The sequence below is a fragment of the Paroedura picta genome, chromosome 1, assembly GCF_049243985.1.
Source record: "Paroedura picta isolate Pp20150507F chromosome 1, Ppicta_v3.0, whole genome shotgun sequence".
NCBI classification, from domain to species: domain Eukaryota; kingdom Metazoa; phylum Chordata; class Lepidosauria; order Squamata; family Gekkonidae; genus Paroedura; species Paroedura picta.
The window spans coordinates 9,103,589-9,116,248 of NC_135369.1; the positions used below are offsets into that span (position 1 = coordinate 9,103,589).

Below are 12,660 nucleotides of genomic sequence, written 5' to 3' on the forward strand. Positions count from 1 at the left end.
GGTATTGCTCGGAGGTCGCCCTTTCAGGTGATAGCCTGCTTAGCTTCTGAAATCAGATGGGATTGGGCTTGCCTGGGCTATATAGGTTAGGGAGGGAAGGAAGGAAGGAAGGAAGGAAGGAAGGAAGGAAGGAAGGAAGGAAGGAAGGAAGGAAGGAAGGAAGGAAGGAAGGAAGGAAGGAAGGAAGGAAGGAAGGAAGGAAGGAAAGTTGGTTGGTTGGCTGGCTGGCTGGCTGGCTGGCTGGCTGGCTGGCTGGCTGGCTGGCTGGCTGGCTGGCTGGCTGGCTGGCTGGCTGGCTGGCTGGCTAGCTAGCTAGCTAGCTAGCTAGTTAGTTAGTTAGTTAGTTAGTTAGTTAGTTGTAATATAGCCTGGAGATATTAAGATTGTCTGGATGTTTGCCATGCCTGCCCCAAGTCATAGCCCTGGTGTTCCATTGATGTTACCACCACCCCCTAGTGCTAGCCAGGGCTGACCTTGCTTAACTCCCCAGATCTCAGAGGATCAAGCTAGCCCAGGCATTCATAGAATCATAGAATCACAGAATCATAGAATCATAGACTTGGAAGGGGCCACACAGGCCATCTAGTCCAACCCCCTGCTCAATGCAGGATCAGCCCTAAGCATCCTAAAGCATCCAAGAAAAGTGTGTATCCAACCTTTGCTTGAAGACTGCCAGTGAGGGGGAGCTCACCACCTCCTTAGGCAGCCTATTCCACTGCTGAACTACTCTGACTGTGAACATTTCCCCCCTGATATCTAGCCTATATCGTTGTACTTGTAGTTTAGACCCATTACTGCGTGTCCTCTCCTCTGCAGCCAACAGAAACAGCATCCTGCCTTCCTCCAAGTGACAACCTTTCAAATACTTAAAGAGGGCTATCATGTCCCCTCTCAACCTCCTTTTCTCCAGGCTGAACATTCCCAAGTCCCTCGACCTATCTTCATTACAACACTGTCTTAAATACCGAGTTCTGTCGGCAGGTTTTTTTTGAGAACGCAGAGCCTCGTTTGGCTCAGGAGACCTGGAATGAGACAAATATAGTGATGCAAACAAAATCCTGAAGACATCAGGGAGAAGAATAACAGTATGTAGGTCATGGGCTTTGCTCACCAGAAAGAGGATATGAAGCAACCTGAATGGTGTGAAGGATTAGCAGATGGAGCGTATGGAATGCCAGAGGTGGGAGGTTGGATTCTACTTCCGGCTGGGGAGCAGTCTTTACTTTCATCGAGGTATTTCCCCTTCCCCCAAAACAGAACTGGTTTGAAAGGGACAGATAAATGGTAAATAGGGATCATTAGGTTGTTGTTGTTTTTTTTGTAGAAAACAAACAATCCTTGATTCATTATTTCTCATGAACATATATTCCTGAGCGATTGGTTTCCCAAAGCTGGCTAAATCTGAACTTTTTGAAAATGGGTTTATAATTTTAAAAAATCGAGCTGTTTTTTTTCCCTCCCATCTTTCCACCGGGGAAGTCAGTAGAAAATGGTTTCTAATATTGAAGTGGAACTTCCTTTCCCATAATTTGAACCCATTTCTGCTAGTCCTTGTTTCAGAAGCTTCAGGAAGCAAGCTGCCCCCCCCCCCAACAGGTCTGCGTTTTCGGTAATGAAACACAGTTCTCATATCACCAGAGCCTCTTATGGCGCAGAGTAGTAAAGCAGCAGACATGCTGTTTGAAGCTTTGCCCATGAGGTTGGGAGTTCAACCCCAGCAGCTGGCTCAAGGTTGACTCAGCCTTCCATCCTTCCGAGGTCGGTAAAATGAGGACCCAGCTTGCTGGGGGGTAAACGGTAATGACTGGGGAAGGCACTGGCAAACCACCCCGTATTGAGTCTGCCATGAAAACGCTGGAGGGCGTCAACCCAAGGGTCAGACATGACCGGTGCTTGCCCAGGGGATACCTTTACCTTTATCGTATCATTCCTTGCCCTCTTCTTCTCCTGGCTGCATATACCCAACTCTCTCAGGCTCTAATAATTAATTAATTAATTAATGTTTACTGCTGCTCTTCTAGAGATCTCATGGCAGTTCACAACAGATAAAAACACGAGAATACAATAAAACCCATAAAAACCATCTCTTACACAAATAGGCAGCCGGCGATCATATACAACCACTTCTGGTTTCCCAGTCCCTCTCCCCTCTTCGTTCAGCCAGAGGCCAAGTTGTTTTCCCACTGGGAGTGAGGTGATAGAACTGATTACACCTTGGGGCAGGGGTAGTCAACCTGTGGTCCTCCAGATGTTCATGGACTAAATTCCCATGAGCCCCTACTAGCAAACACTGGCAGGGGCTCATGGGAATTGTAGCCCATGGACATCTGGAGGACCACAGGTTGACTACCCCTGCCTTAGGGGATCCTCAGATGGAAACACCAGGACTCCATCCTGGCCTCAACCATACATCTGGCAGAAGAGCTCCATCTTGCAGGCCTTGAGGAAAGCTGACAACCCTGGCAGGGCCCTCTGCTCCTCCATGAGCTCATTCCAGCAGGTTGGGGCCAGGGTCGAAAAGACCCTAGCCCAGGTCGAAGCCAGGTGGATGTCCTGGGGGCCTGGGACAACCAATAGAGTCATACCCGTGGAGCAAAGTGCCCTGCTATGGCCCCTAGAACTGGACACAAGATTCCAGATGAGGTCTAACCCAGGACCTTCACATTCCAAATGACGAAGCCCACCACAGTTACTGTTGAAACATCAGGGACCAAAGCAACCATACTATGACCACACAGCCCAGAATACCCATAACAGTCGGTTGATTCTGGGCTTGAAAGCTTTCGACAATTTAACAACCACCACAATAACAACGATTGGGCTCCATAAAGTCACAACTGATTTGTGCCAACTCCAGAACCATGGGGCCTGCAAGGCTACAGATGAGCAGAGGTGGTTTGATCATTTGGAGAAGGATCTATTGCTGACCAGACTTTTGGGTGTCAACCAGCCCTAAAACCTGATCCTGAAGCTCTAAGAATGGGAGGCTGCTTCTCCATTCAGGGTTGCAGAAGGCAATGAATCATACAATCATAGAATCATAGAATCATAGAATCATAGAATCACAGAGTTGGAAGGGGCCATACAGGCCATCTAGTCCAACCCCCTGCTCAACACAGGATTAGTCCTAAGCATCCTAAAGCATCCAATGTTGTGAACATAGGCTCTTTTTTGGTGGGGAGGGGGAACAGGACTCTATTAACAGGTGCAGAGTGTAGGGATATGTAAGAGGGACAATGTGCATGATCCGAAATCATATGAGGAGTGTCCTGTAGGGGGCATCGGAAGAGATGTGCAATTATCATAGTTAGAAAAGGACCTTATTGATATATATATTTTTTCAAATCACAGAATCATAGAGTTGAAAGGGGCCATACAGGCCATCTAGTCCAACCCCCCTGCTCAATGCAGGATCAGCCCTAAGCATCCTAAAGCATCCAAGAAAAGTGTGTATCCAACCATTGCTTGAAGACTGACAGTGAGGGGGAGCTCACCACCTCCTTAGGCAGCCTATTCCACTGCTGAACTACTCTGACTGTGAAAAAATCATCACTTCTAGCATCCTGATTGGCTCATGTGGAGACTTCCTACTCCTTTGAGCACTCTTCATTCCTGGTTGCTGACAGACTGGATGAATGAACAACAGTTAGACAGTTAAAAATGAGTCTCTCTCTCTCTCTCTCTCTCTCTCTCTCTCTCTCTCTCTCTCTGTCCTCTTTCTCCATGCATCTCTTGCATATTTAAGCTGTGCCAAGATACAGCAGAGGCAGTGGAAGCTCCAAGCATTTTTACCTCTGAGGTCACCTCTGGCTCAACTCCTGCCTAATCTTCATTGCTTCTGCCCCACCTCACTAACCTGGCTCGAGTTCAGCCAATCTGTTGCTTGTCATAACAATGACTACACTTTTTGGCAAAGTTTACATGCAAGTGCGTAAAGAATTTTAAAATAATAAAATAATTTTATTGTGAAGAGAAACAACCTTTGTGAATGAGAGAGGAGAGAGAGAGTCCTAACAGTCTAACTGACTAATTTTCATCGGGAGGGAAAGCAGGCAGGAACTGTGCTCAAAGGAGCAGGAAGTCCCCAGCTGAGCCAATCAGGACACAGGAGGAAAGCATTTGAAACATACCAGGAAGTTCCTAATCTAAATATGCTAACTCACATCTCCACTGATGCCTCCTGTAGGATCTTCTTATGCTGATAAATCATGTATGCTACATAACTTGCATATTCGTACAAACACAAATTTGTCTTCCACTGAACAAGATTATTGGTCCATCACAGACATTATCTACTCTGACCGCCAACAGATCTCCAGGGTCTCAGAATGAGGTCCTTCACAACACCTACTTTAACCAGGGAAACCAGAGTTTGAAATGGTCAACCGCATGGTCAGTGTCTCCAGCAAAACTGCTCAAACTGGCCATAAAGACTGTCATTATAGAGAAGAATCTATGTTGCACAGGAACCTTTAGAAAAAGTACAGTTTACCATCAGCTAGAAATTCATCGGAATGTAAACCAGACAAGATCATGATGAAACAAAAATTCTTCAGGACTTCTGACTGCAAATAGAAGAAAAACATCTGGTGCATAATACTCTGAGATTACAATTGTAGGGGAGGAAATGCAGAAATGGAGTTTAAATCATGGCCATTGTAATTCCAGGAGACAGAAGAATAGAAAAGAAAGAACAGGAGAAGACCACTAAAATGAAGACCTACTAACAGAGTTAGAATACTTCTGAGAGAAAGTTTCACAGCGTGCCTGTTGTCATTCGATCCCTTGGAGCAGTGCATCGAATTTGTTAGAAAAATCTGGATATTCTGCTTGTTGAGTACATAATACCAGCTCAGCTCCAGAATCCTATAAAGGTATCTGTGTTGGCTAGATCTTAAATTGTAGGACACCATCTACCAAACAAATATCTGACTGTGGCAATTCAGGAGAAGATGACAACGAAGAAGAACTTAGATATACCAAAACCTTCAACAATGTCTGAGCCTTTAAAATTTGCACCCTGCCCCCCCCTGGAGAAAACTGCTTTGTTTCTGTTATTGAGGGTCAAGCTCTCCTGCCTTGAGGTATTGTCTTCTGCAGAACCTCAACGGATGCCTATATGGCTGGGCACACCCTTACACAGCTCAATTTATTGAAGGCACTTTTCAACATCTGGTATCCAGAAACATTCCGTTATGCTGTCCATCACTTTATAATTACTTTATAATTTTGTGTTTAGGCATAACTACCCGAAAAGACTACAAAACCTATAATTCAGCGCCTACAACATCTTGTGTTTGATTGATGTACCGGTAACTTTGTAAAATGCATCTTATTTTGGAGGGAAATTCAGTGTGTTGAAAGAGCACTTTACAGACTCCATGCCCTAGCTGTACCAGAGTTACAAAATATAAATTCGATAAATGCTATTAAAGCCCTTGCCTTCAATCCTGAGGGGAAAAAATCTCAACACAAACTCTTGGAAAATGCCTTGAACAGGCAATGGCTCTATAATGGGTAAATAGTTCAGTTACTGGTGGTGAAAATCCTGTTTGTTCAGTCGCGGCAAGACACTTATTAACCAGAATATATTTTTATGGATAAAGAAAACACCCCAACAATCCTTTTCTTTCTTTCTTTTTTTGCTACATTGAGCCAAATTAGCAGACGGAACATTGTGATTTTTGTTTGGGTGGGTTGAATCCACGACACAAAACTGAAGGGGCCATTCCATGTCAAAATGACAAGCTAAGTGAAAAGGTGCAATTAAATCTGGTTTACACAGATCTCTAATTCAGTATCCACATGAAAAGGGGAAGGGGAAATCTCATGCTCTGGCTGGATTGGCTCTACATGCCTATAAAAGCATTTTTGAGTTCTGCAAAACCCTCACTTTTCACCTCCGGGCTCTGAGACTTATTCCGTTGCTCCTTGAGGAGCCAGGTAAGTTTTGACATTAGAGATCCCTTACTGATCTTGGGAGGAATAAATAATGGTAATTCTGCACACGGGTGTGTGCTTCTTTCTGTAGAATGTTAAGGGAATTGGCCTTAACAAGGACCAGGGTTTTTTTTTTTCCAATCCTGGCCCTTGCCTGGTGGAATGCTCTGCCCAAAGAGATTTTAACCGGTTCCGCAAGGCCTGCAAGGTGAATGTTTCACCAGGCCGATGGCTGGGGCCCAGAACGTCCAGCAGGAAATAAGATCCTTCAATAGACTGAAGATATAATTTGGTTGTCTGCATAAAGGATGCAGGCTCCAGGTGGACAGCTTACTCTGGAGACCCAGCTTGATGTAGTGGTTAGGAGTGCGGACTTCTAATCCGGTGAGCTGGGTTTGATTCCACGCTCCCCTGTGTGCAGCCAGCTGGGTGACCTTGGGCTCACCACAGAACTGATAAAGCTGTTCTGACCACGCAGTAATCTCAGGGCTCTCTCAGACTCCCCTACATCATAGGGTGTCTGTTGTGGGGAGAGGAAAGGGAAGGTGACTGGAAGCTGCTTTGAGCCTCCTTCGGATAGAGAAAAGCGGCATATAAGAACCAACTCTTCTTCTTCTTCAGTAATCTCAGGGCTCTCTCAGCCTCACCTCCCTCACAGGGTGTCTGTTGTGAGAAGAGGAAAGGGAAGGCAACTGTAAGCCAATTTGAGACTTATTTGGGTAGAGAAAAGCGGCATATAAAGCCAACTCTCTTCTTCTTCTTCTTCTTCTTCTTCTTCTTCTTCTTCTTCTTCTTCTTCTTCTTCTTCTTCTTCTCCTTCTCCTTCTCCTTCTCCTTCTCCTTCTCCTTCTCCTTCTCCTTCTGCATGTGGTTTCATCTGTTCCAGTAAGACGGGACTTGTGTTAATCTGAAATTATTTTCATGATTACTTAACACCGCTGGGAAATTGCTCGTGTTAATTTCTTGAGACGGGGAGGGATGTGATGTTTTAGATCAGCATTAGTAGGGTTCTGCTTGCCTTCTCAGTTAAAACAAATGAAAAGTGTGGCTACAGCATGCACTAGACTGCGGGGATGGAGAGGGTTAGGGGTTTATACAAAAACTAGCCCATTTTGCGAAAACATACAACAAACTCTGGAATACAGTCATTGGTCCTTGCAGATGCTTTTGTTCTTTTGTTGCTGAAAAGAGACTAAAGTCGAGCAGAGCGTGGGTGAACCAAAATTATGAGGAGGGGAGAGGCAAGAGGGGTATTGAGTAGCAGACTCTCCCAGCATAGTTGACATTAAACCTGGCTTTCTCAACCAGGATTTCACGAAACCATGAGGTTTCTCAATGGCTCTGGAAGGGGTTCTTGAATGGGTGGGAGTGAATTGATTTTTAATGTTTTTTTTAATTGTTAAAAATTTATGGGGTGATACGACCATATATGCTCATGTCAATCTTTCCCCCCCCTCCCATAATGGCCAGTGATTGACCTGTAGGGGGGTGGGAAGAGGAGGGGCCTTGGTTGGCATGTTCACAGCTCTGCTTCCCAACAATATTCTGCACCATCTCACCACTTCTGGAGTTCCTCAAAGCCTGAAGGACGTTTCAGGGGCTTCTCAACAGTAAGAAAGTTGAGGATGGCTGCATTAGATATTCTCACTGATAAATCAGTCAGTCTGGCTTACTGGAGATTCACACTTTTACCATCAATCTTGCTGTGGCCAATATTCACTCTTCATGATTTCATTTAAGGGAGCTAGGCCAGGCAGAATCTTTCTAAAATGCTCCACCTTCTTTCACTCCATTCCCTTTTAAAGTGACTGTGCATGTTTCTTCAAGCTATTACCAGAAAATGGCAACAACCCAAGACACATTAGGAAAGAAGCTGTGGTGTGAGAAGAACTAAAAGCCATGGAAAAAGGGGAAATTAAGGATCCCTGTCACAAGACAGCCAGCTTGGTGTGGTGGTTAAGAACGGCAGTTTCTAATCTGGCAAACCAGGTTTGATTCCCCGCTCCTCCACATGCAGCCAGTGGGGGGGGGGCCTTGAGGGTCACAGTCCTGATAGCGCCATTCTTACAGAGTTATTCTGTCAGAAGCTCTCTCAGCCTCAGCTGCCTCACAGGGTATGTGTTGTGGGGAGAGGAAGGGAAGTCAATGGTCAGCCACGTTGAGACTCCTTGGGCAGTGAAAAGTGGGGTATAAAAGCCAGCTTCTTCTCGAGTGTGCAAGCATGATTTTAAGTATTTAAAAGGGTGCCCTATTCTTCAAGTATTTAAAAGGGTGCCACATAGAGGATGGAGTAGAGTTGTTCTCTCTTGCCCCAGAGGGATGGACCAGAATGAATGGGATGAAATTAATTCAAAAGAAATTGTGCCTAAACATCTGGAAGAAGTTCCTGACAGTCAGAGCGGTTCCTCAGTGGAACAGGCTTCCTTGGGAGGGGGTGGGTTCTCCATCTTTGGAAATTTTTAAACAGAGGCTGGATGGCCATCTGACGGAGAGGCTGATTCTGTGAAGGCTCAAGGGGGTGGCAGGTGACAGTGGATGAGCGAGAGGGTTGTGAGTGTCCTGCATAGTGCAGGGGGTTGGACTAGATGACCCATGAGGTCCCTTCCAACTCTATGATTCTAAGATATGGCTCGTCAACAGTACCCCTTACTGAGGTTTCAAAAAAAAAAACTGTCTCTTTCAGGATTTGCTTAAAGGATGTCCTCCCAGCAAACGCAGTGTCCGACTCAGCAGCCATCCTGCCCAGACCCCCCATCCAAGGGCCCACCAAAGAACACCCCCGAGCAAAACTCACCCAGTTGTGGGTCACCTCCGGCTCAACAGAAGAAGCAGCCTCTTCCCCAGTGTCCACAGGGCCCAAAATAACATCTCCTGAAGGAAAAGAAGAGGAGAGGAACAGATGGGCTGGAGTATAAACAAAGACCTTTCGCTTCTCTTCTTCTGTCTGTCCCCTGGGTTCAATTACTAAAAGCGCTTGTGTCCAAATGCTATGGTTATGATTTTCTCTTTGATCATGTGTGCCTTTGGTTTGTAAAAGGTTAAGTGGCAAAAAAGCTTAAGTGCTTTAAGCTATCGTCATGTTTGTTCCGGCCAATGAGTTACTGACAGCTGTGCTTCAAGAAAATGACAATTCAGCTCTTAATAACACCATGGCTCTGAAATGTGTCTTTAATGGTGGGATCAATTTATTATACACACATACAGAAATCTAGGGTTGGTGGTGATAATTTAAACTGGAGCACAGCTTCCATCCACCCAAGAGTTATTTCTGATTTTAACCACGGTGGAACCCAAATTGTTTTTTTTTTTTCCCCTGGAGTATTTGGCCCAATTAGGGACACAGCAGGTAGGTTCTGAGAGTAGGGACTACTTTATCCACAACAAAGGGAACATCCAGCAACAAAAATACCCAAGAAGATCATCTGTATAATCATAACAGATTTTATACTTATCCATAAGCTACACTTCATTGTTTATGCATACATAGCAAAAATGGGACATGTACATATGTCTCATAGCCGGGATGTATTTGTCCTTGAGATCTTCCCCTTAACATTGGAAAACCCACAGATCCAACATCCTGAAGGTCAAGCTATGCCAGTTCTAGATTCTGGGCTAGTTTGGGGGCAGGTTGTCTATAGTGGGTCCCCTTCTGGGTTTGGGGACACCATCTCACTGCTGTTACCAGAAACACACATACGTGTCCTGAGACATGTGTAGTTCTAGCAGTGGGGAATTACTTTGCGAGAGGTAGCAAAATGGATTTTTTGCCAATGTTTATGAGGTGATTACACTCTTTAGAACTCAAGGCAGACAAGAAGTAGTTATAGTAAAACAGTAAAATCATTACAATCATTATTGGAAGGAAAATAACAAAAAGGAATAGGCAAAATATATATCTAGCACACTAGTATTCTAAGCAGATAGGAAAATAAAGGGGAAAAGAGATTGCAATCAGTATATTTACCGGTCCTGTAGAGCAGAGAGGTCAGTGAACGAGTCAACACAACCAGCGCGTAGGGTGATCTGAATTGGTCCTGAATCAGAAGCACACTTTGGCTTGGCAGAGTTTTTATAGGTCTTTCCAGAAAAGGGGGTCATGCTGAGCTCATGGTGGGGGTGTGACTGGGGCATGATGGAATGTTCCATGGGTAGGAAATTGGGAAATGGCCTAGCCAGGCCCATAGATGGGCATTAATGGGTCTATACAAAAGGAACCATCATGTCAATGGGTCTAGCTGGAGGTAGGGGAAGTGATTTGCCCTGGCAGATTGGCCTAGGGTAAGTCATAGTTGTAAGACAAAGGAGATTACCTAGGATCCCCAAGGCAAACATAACATTACCAGCCACTGGAGCAGCCATACAATGGGGGGGGGGGAGGGAATGGAAGATGGAGGAGCTCGACTGAATGGGTCATTACAAACCTGTAGTGAAAAACAGGTTAGCGAGGGGGTTTGCCAAGATGGAATCTGGCCCAGCAGAATCATAGAATCATAGAATCATAGAATCATAGAATCATAGAATCATAGAATCATAGAATCATAGAATCATAGAATCATAGAATCATAGAATCATAGAATCATAGAGTTGGAAGGGGCCACACAGGCCATCTAATCCAACCACCTGCTCAATGCAGGATCAGACCAAAGCATCCTAAAGCATCCAAGAAAAGTGTGTATCCAACCTTTGCTTGAAGACTGCCAGTGAAGGGGAGCTCACCACCTTCTTAGGTATCCAACAGTGGGCCTATTGCCTCCTTTACTTTACGTTTGCTCCTCACATAACTGAAAAATCTTTTCTTGTTACAGTGAGCTTCCCTGGCCAATCTTAGCTCAGTTTCAGCTTTGGCCATTCTGATGACTGATCTACAGTGCCTAGTAACCTGTATGTACTCTTCTTTAGAGCTCTGTCCTTCCCTCCATTTCCTGAACATTTCCCTTCTCTTTCTTAGTTCCTCTTGAATTTCTCTGTTCATCCAAATAGGCTTCTTAGAGCTCCTGCACTGTTTTTGTCTTTCTGGGATAGTCACAGATTGAGCATGCAATAGCTCTTGTTTGAGTAGTGCCCACCCTTCACAAGATCCCTTCCCTTCCAGCATTCTCGTCCATGGTATGACACCCATCATGTCTCTGAGTTTATTAAAGTTTGCCCTATGAAAATCCAACATCCGTGTCTGGCTACAAGCTTGCCCCCCCCCCCCAATCTCAAAAGGAATTCTATGAGGACATGGTCACTTCCCCCTAGGGTCCCCACCTCCTTCACCCCATCCACCAACTCTTGCCTGTTGGTCAATATTAAGTCCAGCATGGCTGAACCTCTTGTGGGCTCATCTACCATGGCTAGAGATCTTCCAGAATTAAAATTGGTCTCTATGTTCCTCTGGAGAAAATAGCTTCTTTATAAGGTAGACTCTTTAGAAGGTGGACTCTGACACTATGAATACCCACCATAAATCCTTCCCTCCCTAGTCTCCACCCCCAAAATTCTCCAAGCCAGGTCTCGAAACCTTAACTCTACACAATGCTGTTTTCCAGCCTTCCATTCCACACACCTACACAGAAACTTGACTGAGAATTTCCTGGCCTACATTCCCCAACTTTGAAGGCAAATAAACACCTTAACTCAAGGAAGGGGGGGGGGGAAGCCTAACTGATGTGGTGACCGAACGACGTCACGGCTTCTAAGCCATGAATGGCAACTTCCTTTCCACCTCCAAACCTTCTCCTTGAAATACCGATTTCCATTCCAATTTGGGTTTCATAAATTTGATTTTTCTCTCCCTTAATTTGGGAACATTTACTGAATGAAACTAGTGTACTGGCTACCAGTCTGCTTCCGGATCAAATTCAAGGTTCTGGTTTTAACCTTCAGCCTGGAGAAAAGGAGGTTGAGAGGGGACATGATAGCCCTCTTTAAGTATTTGAAAGGTTGTCACTTGGAGGAGGGCAGGATGCTGTTTCTGCTGGCTGCAGAGGAGAGGACACGCAGTAATGGGTTTAAACTTCAAGTACAACGATTTAGGCTAGATATCAGGAAAACGTTTTTCACAGTCAGAGTAGTTCAGCAGTGGAATAGGCTGCCTAAGGAGGTGGTGAGCGCCCCCTCACTGGAAGTCTTCAAGCAAAGGTTGGATACACACTTTTCTTGGATGCTTTAGGATGCTTAGGGCTGATCCTGCATTGAGCAGGGGGTTGGACTAGATGGCCTGTATGGCCCCTTCCAACTCTATGATTCTATGATTCTGTTATTCTATGATTCTATGATTCTATACGTGGCTTGGGTCTTACCTATCTGAGGGACCGCTTGCCTGCTTATGCACCCAGAGGGCTCTCCGCTCTGTAGGTAGGAATCTGTTGGTTGCCCCAGGCCCCCGGGAAATCTACCTGGTCTCGACCAGGGCCAGGGCCTTTTCGGCCTAGTCCCCTGCCTGGTGGAAAGAGCTCCCGGAAGAGCTGAGGGCCCGCAGGGCCAGCAATATGGAGTGTGTTGACCGGAGTTTCATCAGGGGCCCCAACCTAGCTGAACCTAGCTGAACAACCCTGTAGGATAGTAAGAACTAGTGCTTACTTGTTTGGCTGGACTTAGTAGATTGTATTCGGGTAGTTTGTTTCCTCCATCTTGTGGGTTACTGTATGTAAACTGCGTTCCGCAGTATAAATAAAAGGCTAAGGGGTGTGGGGGTGTGCCCAGTCCGGGATGGGGGGGGCAACAATTGGCCCC

At 45.5% G+C, this 12,660-nt stretch overlaps 1 long non-coding RNA gene across 1 annotated transcript; it reads left to right on the forward strand.

The window, feature by feature from the left end:
• The first annotated feature begins 5,807 nt into the window (after positions 1–5,807).
• Positions 5,808–8,925, forward strand: LOC143830704 (uncharacterized). Its single transcript, XR_013228581.1, has 2 exons — positions 5,808–5,943; positions 8,624–8,925. It is a non-coding gene; the product is annotated as an uncharacterized LOC143830704 (long non-coding RNA).
• The last annotated feature ends 3,735 nt before the right edge of the window (positions 8,926–12,660 follow it).